Below are 12,291 nucleotides of genomic sequence, written 5' to 3'. Positions count from 1 at the left end.
CCCCCGGCAGCTAGATTAGCCTTCATTCTTCTTGGGAAGGAACTTTGCACAAGATTTGGAGTGTGTCTGTGGGAATTAGTCCCTATTCCCATGAAAGAGTATTGGTCAGGGCAGGTACAGGTGTTGGGTAAGAAACCTGCCTCACAGTCAGCATTCCAATTTATATCTTGTAGGTGTTCCTCAGCATTGAGGTCAGGGCTCTGTGCAGCCCACTTGAGTGTCTCCACATCATACTCATCAAAATAGGTCTTTATGGACCTTGCACTATGCACAGGGCAAAGTCATGCTGGAACTGAACATTAACTTCCTCAAATTGGTACCACAAGGTTGGAAGAACACAATTGTCTAAAAAGTATTTATATGCCGTAGCATTACCACACCTTTCAGTAGAAACACCTGAACTAAATCATTTGGACAGATATCCACTTACATTTGGCCTTATTGTATATGATGGTCAGGTGTCCACATACTGTTGGTGATCTAGTGTAAATCCAAAACCAAAAGCTTTTTTGTTTGTTTAGAGTAGGAACTGGTAACATTTTCTGTCAAGTTTTTATTCCATTGGGAAGATCTTCCTTCACTTCCTATCTCAAAACACTCAGCAAGAAGTAAAAAGAAACCTCTCCAAAGTAAAGGAAATCCCCTCTTAGACAGTGTCCCGACAGGAAGAGTTCCCTATTCGTGTTCTAGTAACAACTCAACATTTTGGTTTCACCATTAAAGTGACACCAAACTGAGAAGTTACATTTTAAAAATACATTCAAGCACCTGAACTATTAACAAAATGTACTTTATTTGTGTATCACTGGGCTGTAGAGTGTCAAATCATCTCTGAATTGGTACTGACACGGCCCTTCCCTCTGGAAGGTGGCTACTTTCATTTTCCATGGTCCCTGGGTGTGTTGTAAAGTAGCCACCGCTCCAAGCTCACTCCCGTGATAGGAGTACAGTCTCAATACAACTTAGTAAACTAAACAAGAGGTTGTAGTCCATCACGGGAGTGAGCTTGGGGCAGTGGCTACTTTACAAACACACACAGGGACCATAGATAACAAAAGTAGCCCCCCTCCAGAAGGAAGGACGGTGTCAGCACCAATTCAGAGATGATATGAGGGTCAACAGCTGAGTGATACACAAATAAAGTACATTTTGTTAATAGTTCATGTACTTGAAGGTATTTTTAAGATTAAGGAGTGAAGAACAAATAAGCTACCATTTTGTTAATCGTTCGGGTACGTTAAAACATTTTAAGGATTTAACTCCTGAGTTTACTGTCACTTTAATTTTAGGCAACAGTGGCCTCCTGAACAAATAGAGATGGTGATGTCTCCCCTCCCCCTGTGGGGGCCAAAGACAGCTATAAAAACCTGACAGGGTTTCTAACCCTTCCCCACTCCCCCAAAAAATAAAGTTTGGCTTTAAATATACGGCAAGTTTATCCAGAGACAGCAGTCAGAATATCTAATGATCGTGGCAAACTTGTATTAGCCAATTTTTGGTGCTGCCTTTAGCTTGTGCAAAAATGCTTCAACCTAACAGCATCACCAATCGCTTGTTCAGTGTTACGTGGCTGCACTTAGATGGTTCTAAATAGATTTTGTGAAGCTTTCCATGGCAAAGTATCAAAGTAATATGATTCATAATTTTTATTCCCAACTTCTTCTGGGTATTGTCATTGTACATGACCATGTTTTCTGATCGCAAGATATACTAGTATCTAGCTTATAAAGTGCCTCCTGTATCAGATGTAGCAGTGGGTTCACGCATACATTTTATGTAACCAGCAGTCTGTAAAGGTTCTCATTTATCCAGGTCATGGGGCACCTAGGAGTACTTAGTTACTTGTATGAATAGTGAAACATCAACATTCCAGAACAATAATAGCATTGCTTCTTTCTAAAGCTGGCCATACACCTTACAATTATCTGCAGATTTTCTATGGTCAGATGGAAAAAGTGCAACAGATTCCTCCATCTACACTTAACTGTGTGGATGGCGTAATCTCCACCTGGGCTAATCTGTTGCACTTTTTCCATCTGACCACAGAAAATCTGCAGATAATTGTAAGGTGTATGGGCACCTTAATTGCCATGATGGAATATGCGGTTCCTCAATGGTCATTGATTCAGCGTTACACAAAATTGGGCATCAAAGCAGTACAAACAACAGCTATAAAAAGATTTCGGTGCCACCGACTTACTAAGTTAATCATTTCTGATTGGTTTCTAAAGGCGACTGCTCTTTCTTCTTCATTACGTACTTCACCGTCAGCCTTATGTCAGAAAAAAAAAAAAGCTATTGGCCAGAACAACCAATCAGGTTTTAGATTTTAGTTTGAGAAGACACATGTAACCTGATTGGTTGCTATGGACAGCTTTTGTACCAGTTTTCATAAATCAAATCCTCTGCTTTTGCTTCTATGACTTGGAATTCCCAGCAAATTCAATGGCAGCAGCTATAACTGAGATGCATTGTGGAAAAGCTCATCCCTTCAAAAAAAGCAAGCCTGGCTGATTGTCTAGCTTACCTTGCTCTTGACTGGAATATCAATGCATCTGGGCTTTGGCCAGCTGCTCCCTTTCAGTGCTAGACCAAACTAGTGAAAGACTGAATGCAGGGCAGAAAATCCTTCAGGAGCTGCAGGCAGAGGAACAATGTGATTCTTCTTTCTGCCTATTTTCTCTTCTCAGCAGAATAATAGTACATAACTATGGAAATGCCTTGAAAAGACATAGGATAGTTTCCTAACTCATGGCCATGGAGTGTGGGACTAAGGCAAACACAGACCCGCCTCTTCATCCACATCATGTGTGGGGAACTTCAAGACTTTTCATTAACCTCACTTGTGCCAGGGAGACAGTCGAGTCTCTACTGCTGGAGAATATCAAGAACTAAATAAAGGACTATTCAGCATAGCAATCCAAAAACAAGGCTAATGTGCAGTAACCAGTAACAACCAATCAGTGCAATTCAATAAGCTTTAACGCATAGCTCATTATTTTTTTAAGGCAATCTTTATTTTAATCCAAGTGACTTTTATTTCCAGCTCTCATTGGCGGTCATTGCTAAATATAACATAACCTTGATATGACAAACCTTGAATGATTGTTACAGCTTAGTAAATCGAGCCTAATGCCAGTTAGATTGTAGGCTGGTCATACATGGCTCAATCCTGCCCAAATTAGGCAGCCCATTGGGCAAGGGGCGATCATTTAGGGATCATTAACACAACTGCACTTGCAATGGTGCACAATTTTTTTCCTTATTGAAGCGCATGGTAACATGTTGTACGTGTGCTTTGTGGTGACATTGTTTCTCAGGCTGGGTGCACCCAATGCAGGTGCGTCGCGCACATTTGCTGCACATCTCCATTGATTTCAATCAAACAACCAATTGAACAAACAAATGCAGGAAGGTAGCTCATGTAGCACATTCTGCTACAGGCATCCCACTTCTGTGTTTGTGCATGTTTTCCTGGTTACGTTTGGGGTGTCATTAACAAGTAATGGCGCCACAAGTTTTAGGCGCGTTCCGTGAATGCATGTATAAGCAGGAGCTTGACGTGTGTTCATGGGTACTGGTGCGAATGGGGACTGATAGGCAACTAATATTTTCAATATTTTCAGGAGCATAGGTCAGCAATGGCAGCCTGCATACGTCCTCAGGACAGGTTTATTTCAAGTGTGTTTAAGGACCCATTTACACCAAAATCGGAAGGAAATCAGAAGTCAATGGAGGGTCTGTTCAGGGGCGTCCAGAGGCCAGGTGTCACCCAGAGCGGATACCGGGTGACACCCCACCGCGACGCCATCACGCATGCACATGACGTCACCATGCGCGCACAGCCATCTTGGTGATACCTGCCGGCGGCCATCTTGTTGATGGATGCGGGGCAGAGAGAGGACTGGACGTTCACCCGGCGGGATAAGGTATGCCGCGGCTCCCCTCCTCTCTCCTTACACTGTCGGGCTCTCAGTCCATGATCGTGTGCCCGACTTTTTAGAGGGGTGACACCAAAATAACTGTCAGTCATTCCGGTGTCACCCCTCCAATGGTGTCACCCGGGTGGGGGCCGCACCCCCCTTGTGACACCACAGGGTCTGTTGACTTGCAATTGTAACTTTCCGATTCCCCTTTCTATGCATTGCATTGCAATACGTTTTGCAACGGATGCTAACAGAAGGGCACGAAAAATGAATAGGTGTGAATTGGGCGAGTTCACACTTCACCGTTCCATTGCTTTACGTTGCGCTGAAAAAAAGTAGTTCATGTTCTACTCCTTTTTCAGCGCAACATAAAGCAATGGAACAAAGGGGTGTGAACTCGACCAATTCACACCCATTCATTTTCGGGTGCCCTTCCATCAGCATCCGTTGTAAAATGAATTGCAATGGATCAAAAGGAACTCAGAAGGTAAAACCACCCTCCGTTGTGTTGTGATTTCCTTCTGATTTTGGTGTGAATGCACCCTGAGTCCCCATTCACACCTGGATGTTTTGGGAACGTGCGTCAAATGCGCGTACAAATGCACGCTTTGACTTGCATCCCCAAAACGCACACAAATGTGAAACGCCCTTGCGTTGCCATTACTAGTTAATAGCACCCCAAACACGGCCAGAATATTATGCGTCTCGTATGCTGGAGGTGCGTGGCAGATTTTTCGACATGAGCTTCTTTTCTTTGTTTGTCGCACATATAGGAACCTATTGAAATCAATGGTAACATGCAGCAAACGCACACAACCGCAACACGCATCCTCGGTACGCCTATGTGTGAATGCGGACTGATAGATTTATTTTGTCCAGCCTATCGGCTGAATGAATGATCTCTAACAGGGTCCTCATTGTGGATGGATGAATCTCCCCTGCTAGCTGTTGTATTCTAACAGCCAGCGCATTGCAATTCCTTCCACAAAAGTTGATTCAATAATCACCTTTTCTCAAGTGGTGGCGGCCAGCTTTAGAATCCTAGTTTTTAAGTCTAAAACCGTAGCTATAACCATACACCAGTAGATTTTCTGTAGATTTTTTTTGTATCAGCCTATGGACAGATGGAAAAAGTGCAACAGATTCTTCCATCTACGCTAAACTGTGTAGATGGAGGAATCTCCCACTGGGCCAAGCTTCAGTATCTTGCTAGTCGGCCCCGCTGGCTCTCAAAATACCTGAACAATGTCTGCATCCAATCAGATTGTTCGGGTACTTTGACAGCCAGCGGGACCGACTAACAAGATACTAAAGCTTGGCCCAGTGGGAGATTCCTCCATCCACACAGTTTAGCGTAGATGGAGGAATCTGTTGCACTTTTTCCATCTGGCCATAAAAAATCTGCAGATAATCTATAGGTGTATGCAGTGGCGTCACAAGGGGGGTGCGGCCCGCACCCGGGTGACACCATTGGAGGAATGACACCAAAATGACTCACAGTAATTTTGGTGTCACCCCCCTCTGAAAAGTCAGGCGCTCGGTCATGGACCGAACGCCCGACAGTATCAGGAGAGAGGAGGAGACCCGGCGGCATACCTTATCCCGCCGGGTGACTGTACCCTCCTCTCTCTGCCGGCGTCCATCACCAAATGGCTGCCGGCAAGTATCGGACTACTGTAGCGCGTGCGCGATGACGTCATCGCGCATGCGCGTGGTGACGTCACGCGCGGTGACGTCTCGGCGGGGTGACACTCGGTTACCGCTCCGGGTGTCACCCAGCCTCGGGACGCCCCTGGGTGTATGGCCAGTTTTAGAAGCACAACAGAATGTGTGATCTATTTATCCTTCACTTGTCCTGCATCTGATCACTGTGCTGTCTTTGATACATTTTGAAGGCTGCATGAAGGCTGCAGAGATTATTAACCATTTTTCAGGGACACATTGGACCTGATTCCACATCCACAGGGATCACTTTGGTGCACTCCAAACCTTCAATCATCAGAAGGGGAAATGAAAAGAAATAGAGCTTCTTTACACACAGGTTCAGGTCAGCTCACACCTTAGTAAACCTCGGCCCATTGATGCCAAGCTGATGATAAATACACTCGGCTGAGGTTAATATTTGCCACACCGCTTCCAGTACATTTATTTATAAACAACTTTTTTTCTCCACTAAACACTTTCAGTAAGTATTTACATAAAGGGAGAGTAAAGTCTATTTTTAGTAAGTACATATTTTAAGTGCAGCGTTCATCTTAGGCCTGATGCACACAGCGTAGAATTAGGCCGTACAGATCCGTGCGGCGTGCACGGCCACATCGGGCCGTTCCCGGGAGGGACAGGAGCTGCGTGTGATTGCGTGCCGCAGCCTGCTCTTCTCTATGGGAGAACCCGGTCGTACACTTATCATAGGCACACCCGAACTGCAAATCCATGCAGGTCCGGGTGTATGTGCTCGGACGCAGACAGGATCCATCCTGCCTGCGTCCGAGTACAGACACCCGCACCCGCACAGATGTGCAGCTTGGGTATGCGTACTGCCGCTTACTCCCATAGGGAAGAACAGGCTGCTGCACACAATCACACGCAGCACCTGTCCCTCCCAGGAACGGCCCGATAGGGCTGCGCACGCCACACAGATCTGTATCGGCCCAACTCTACACTGTGTGAATGAGACCTAAAAGCCTCAGTCATATACAGTTGAACCGGCTCCTCTCCTGGACTGAAACAGCTTGTTCTGACTCTATTGCACACTGTGAGCGTCTTACAGTGTGCATTAGAAGCTGCAGCAAGTCAAATAAAGTCATCTCATTTCCTGGCTGGAGGACATCCAGCATCATCTAGATCTTTCCTCCCCAGCCTTACTGTCCTGGGCCTGCTGCATTCATTAACTGGAAGCTCAGCATCACATGTAAGCACTACCTAGGCCAGTCTATATGCCTCGGAATGCCCACTCCTCCAGACTGATACCCACCCATCAGGGAATTTTCATATTTGCATAACTCCTCCCAAGAGCCAGCTTGCAACTGAGCTGAGAAATTGTGAGAGAAGTACTGAGGCAGGGTGCTGTGATGCTATCAGGAAGCTATAAAAAGCACCCTACTGGCCCCTCCCACCAGTCATGATCAGCCTGCATTGCATAGAGAAGCACAGAGACAGTGATGGCATCACTGAAAATAAGATATGTTATGAAAACAGAAAGGTTTTATCTATAAATGTCATTAGCATGTTACTGACTGGGGAGGAAGGAACTAAAGAAGGGAGAATATAAGCAGATTAAACTTCAGCAATTAAATACTTTACTTTCACATGTGTTATTGCATTACATATAGAGGTTTGTAGATTCGTCACCAGAGGGAGCCCTGACTAGCTTAGTGCAATCCCTCTACATAATAACCGTCGTAATAAGACGTCAGCCACTGAGGGCCCAGTCACACCATATGCAGTGCGTTCCAGTGCAGTTTGAGCCCGGCCGGAACGCACTGGATCACATAGATCAAGCCGGGCAGACTTAAGAGTTAATAGTACCTCTCAAGCAACCACCCCACGGTGGCCCATTCACCTGCCAGCTAGCTTTCACAGCCGACAAGTGAATGTAAGCAGCCGGGAGCAATAGCCAAACTGCTATTGGCTATTTCAAATTACAAAAAGCCCATAGCAGGCTGGCTATTGAAACCCCGCCCACTGAGCAGAGGAGCGCACCTGAGAAAGTTCCTCTGTTTAGTGGGCGGGTGCAATTGCCAGCTTGCTATTGGCTATTGCAACTTGAAATAGCCAATAGCAGTCTGGCTGTTGCTCCCCATTGTTTACATTCTGCTGCCGGCCGTGGAATCTAGCCATCAGCTGGCAGCAATGTGTAAACAAAGAATTTCATTAGCAACTAAATAAATTTAGTTGCTAACAACATTTTTTAATGTGCATCAAGCCAGAGGCAAAAAAGAAAACAAGAAAACGAGGACATTTGCACGCGGATGCACATAACCGAGGCCTTGCCTGGGATTGATGTACTCTGCTGTACAGTGCTGCTTTAACGAAGGCTAATGGGAATCTGACATGTTAGGAATTGGGTTCCAGCCTGACATGCATCAAACTGATCAAAGCCAAATCCTGTTTGGTCGCCAATTTAAACCTAACCCTTAATGACTTTCTAACTGCTGCATGACAGTTACAAATTGCACAGACTTGGCAATTAACACTTGCTAATAATAGATAGAGTCAAGGAACAGAAGCCACAATGTGAAAAATATTTCAGAAGTATTTTTCTGAAAAGATTTGCTCAAAACTATTCAGGAAACACACATGGGCCTGTGTGTAAAGGTTTACAATGGTTTAAAAGTGTATCCCTAGTCAAAACATTTTTGTAGTTTTGGATCGCCTAAGGAACAATTAGAACTCCTTCCAAGCTTTTTTGTATTGCTATCTTTGTCCATTTTGGTAAGATTTAAAGTGATATTAAAGTCAAAAGATTTTTAAACTATTTCAAATACTGATGAAATCACTTAGCGTGGATGCTGCTTCTTCATGTTTTAAGTTTTAGATTCCTGCAGAATCAGCTGGTACTGGTGAGCACTGGTCCAGATATCCTGTTTTAGGTCTCATTCACACGAGAAAAGGCCGGCACGTACAGCTCTGTGCTGCGTGGGCGGCCGTATCGGGCAGCTCCCGGAAAGGACAGGTGCTGTGTGTGGTTAGTACGCAGCCCCGGTCTTTCTCTATGGGAGTACGTGACCGTACGCCGCCATACACTCACCCTCCCTGCACGTCCGTGCGGGTCTCCATACTCGTACGCTGACGGGTTGGATCCTGACTGCGTCCGAGCCGGCACACCCGCACCCGTACGGACCTGCACCTGGGGTGAGCGTAGGGCGGAGTATGGCCGCGTACTCCCATAGAGAAGGACAGGGGTACTAATCACGTCCTTCCCGGGAGCTGCACGATACGGTACGTGCCGAGCTTTCCTCGTGTGAATGAGGCCTTAGGGTGGCTCTTTCCCTTGCAGGGTCCTATAGAGTCACCCTTATGTGTGCTAATATGCTCTGTGTGTCTCCACAAACAAGCTAGTAGATGGACGGCTGCTGGAGACTGCTCTGTCCCTTGTGATCCTGTAACTGCGAGAGTTGGAGCTGCTTGGAAAAATGTAAAGAAATATTTTTCTGGGCAATGTATATGTGTCTGATCTAGATTTATTATAAAAAAAAAAGCTTAAGAGTTAGGGATTAGGGATGAGCCGAACACCCCCGTGTTCGGTTCGTATTTGAACATTCGAACGGCCGAAATGTTCGAATACGAACTTGAACTCAATGCAAGTGTATGGGGGTCGAACATTCGACCCCCCAGCTGCCGGTATATGTAGGAAAACTGGCTGCAGCGGCCTGTGTCCCTTCAAATCCCCGCTGCTCTCCGGGCCTATGTTGGCAGAGACAGCTGGGACAAAGACTGCTACATGCCTTCGCTGCCCCCTTACCTCCACTGTTGTCCCGGCCTCCAGTCCCCTGGTCCGTCCGCTGCTGTCCCGGCCTCCGGTCCCCTGGTCCGTCTCCTTCGTCTAGGATCCGGTCCGGCCGCGGCTCCTCTGCCCCGCCCCCCTGCCTACTCTTCATTGCAGGCTTGGAGCCATACCCAGCCTGCTATTGGATATTGTAAAATACCATAGCCAATAGCAAGCAGGCTATTGCACCAGCCCACTGCCTGCTGTCAATCAGCATGGGGGGACCTGATAGAGAACTTTCTCCTTCAGGCCCCTCCTTCCGCTGAGCCCTGATTGGGTAAAGTCTTGCAACTGACCTGTGGTCAGGTGCAAGACTTCAACAAATCAGAGCTTCAGTGGGCACTTTGTATTATGGAATGTCCGCGGTCGAACAAACCGCGAACATGCCATGCCTATTAGGGATGCACTGAAATTTCGGGCCTCCTGTGACAGCGGTATACAAACATTCAGCGGAGAGCTGTATACAAACATTTAGCAATCAGTGATCGCTGAATGTTTATAAATAACTGGACCTAGTATGAGTTACTATGTACCAGTTATGAATGAATAGGAAGTGATATACATCACTTCCTGTTCATTCATGATTGTGGACATAGTAACTCACACTATATCTACAATTTATGATTGAACAGGAACACTCAGTATAGAGGATTCCTGTACATTCAGTGCTGGGGATGCAAAAAAAGAGTTTGAGTACTCTGTGTCCGCAATCTCTTTTTCTATTGTATAGGTGGCCATACACCTTACAACCATTGTACAACTTTTTTTGTCCAGACATCTCACCCTCGTTTAATTTTCGTTCAACTAGGCCATCATGCACAGCCTAATGTAGTTCACAATTAACGTTTGTCAGCCCCACTAACTAGCTGATTTTCATCAAACAAAAGAACAGGTTTTCATTTGAGCATGTGGAGTTTTCATCTTGAGATTTTTGTTGCACAACAACACTACTAATCCGGCAATTTTCGCCCAACTAGTCAAAAATTTTCTAGCCTGCTTGAAAGATGAAAACGCGAGTATATGGGCCCCTTAAAAGAGAAATATCAGGGGTCTATTTAGACCCCTGATATTTCCCTGAAGCCCCAACAGTAAAGTTAAAAAAATTAAAATATTTATTAAAAATAACTAAATACAATATTTTGAAAGATTAAAAGTTTAGAAAAAAATTAATAAAAATAAAATATTTAAAAAAAAATGTAAAAAGGTTAGAAATAAAATAATTTTTGGTTTCGATTTCGGCCTGACATTTTTTTTATTTTCTGTTTCGGACTTAAAATTTCATTTTGCTGCACCTCTATTGAGAGTTTAATACTGTTTTAACCTCTCTATTTGATATGTTGACTTACAGGAATAGGAAAACCAGAATTTCACAGCTGCCACCAGAACAGGAATCGAGGGAAAATCTTCCAATGGGGACATCTATTCAGGCAACAGTTGTCTATAGGTGGCCATACACTGTACAACCATCGCAAGACCTTAGTCTTGCGATGGTTGTAAAGTGATTTTAAAAAGTACGATCTGCCCATCTTGGACAGGCAGATCGCACTCTCGATCATCGCAAGCCCGCCCCCCTGAGGGGCGGGCTTCCGATAACCGCAATGCTGAACGGGCAGTGTGCGCGTGCGCACACCGGCCCATTCGCCATTTGTCTCCCGAGCAACGTTCAAAGCAACCGAAAATTGTACGATTCTCAGCTGGTTCTCTAACATGCTCCTTAGACAAAAGACGTGCGACCGTACAGTAGAAACGGTTGCACGTCTTCGTTCACACTGTTCGATTCTCGTACGATCGCAGGATTTCCCGCGATTCTCGTACGAGAATCGAGCAGTGTATGGGCACTTTAAGAGCGATTTTCCCTCACTTGCATAGTTACATAGTATTTGAGGTTGAATAAAGAAAGACACAGGTCCATCAAGTTCAACCTTTGTATTTGTGTGACTGTGCATGTGTGTGCGTTTGCAGCGCGTGCATGTGCGTATATGAGTCCTTGTGTGGTCTAGTTTTTAAGACTACCTGTACCCCTCTATGTTACGGTCTCTGAGTAAGGTATCTAAATGACTTTTATACTTTCTGCAGATACCACTGACTTTGGCACAGAGTTCCAAAATCTAACCACTCTGACTGAAAAGAAGCCGCTACACCCTTTGTGGTTAAATCTTTTCTCCACCAATTTTAGGTGGTGGCCTCTAGTCTTCTTTGTGAGTTTACAGTAAAAGTTTATTGCTGATATTGCCATCACCATTAAACATTTTGTACTATTACAACCAGCAGCGGTTCGTGAATTATACCAGAGATGCCCTGCAGGGAATTGCTGACCAATTAGGCCCCACCTCTTACATGACATTCCAAAACAGGATGGCCCTAGACATGATTCTAGCGGAGAAGGGGGGTGTTTGCAAAATGATTGAAGGCACAGGAACCTGCTGCACGTACATCCCAGATAACACTGGCCCAAATAGTAGTTTGCGGTGTGATCCCCTATGCAAAAAAATTAATGGGCAAAGCGTTGGATGAGAGCACTTTGACCCCAACCATGATACAGGTAGAAAAGAACACCTACCTGAGTGATGAGGAGAAACCATATTCCCCGTTACGATCCTTGTCCCCCCAAATATAATGTATATAACACCTTAGGTCAGTGAGAGTAGGGACAGAGACCACCTGACAGTGCATACCAACATGTTGGGACCAGAGGTGGATTAGCCCCTCGGACGGCCCCTACACATGTAAAGAAAAGAGTTCCGGGATGTGTACCAGGTGGTAGGTTAAGGGACAGGTACATTTATTTACATAGAAATAGCCATTTTAGGGGGGACTGTAATGGATGTGGTTAAGTGACTATGATAAAAATGCCTATTTCAATATATATATATATAT

General features: G+C 45.1%; 1 protein-coding gene across 1 annotated transcript in view; it reads right to left on the bottom strand.

Annotated features, from left to right (window-relative positions):
- The window catches only part of LPAR4 (lysophosphatidic acid receptor 4), a 36,453-nt gene extending 33,687 nt beyond the window's left edge, over positions 1 to 2,766 (bottom strand). Inside the window, exon 1 of the mRNA XM_018566582.1 lies at positions 2,528 to 2,766. The gene's annotated coding sequence lies outside the window, so the exon portion shown is untranslated. The remainder of the gene's footprint in view (positions 1 to 2,527) is intronic.
- Between the last annotated feature and the right edge of the window lie 9,525 nt (positions 2,767 to 12,291).

The sequence above is a fragment of the Nanorana parkeri genome, unplaced genomic scaffold, assembly GCF_000935625.1.
Source record: "Nanorana parkeri isolate BGI_ZX_2015 unplaced genomic scaffold, ASM93562v1 scaffold960, whole genome shotgun sequence".
Classification (NCBI taxonomy): domain Eukaryota; kingdom Metazoa; phylum Chordata; class Amphibia; order Anura; family Dicroglossidae; genus Nanorana; species Nanorana parkeri.
The sequence above is the reverse complement of the archived record's forward strand: the minus strand, read 5'-3'. Positions and strand labels throughout refer to the sequence as shown.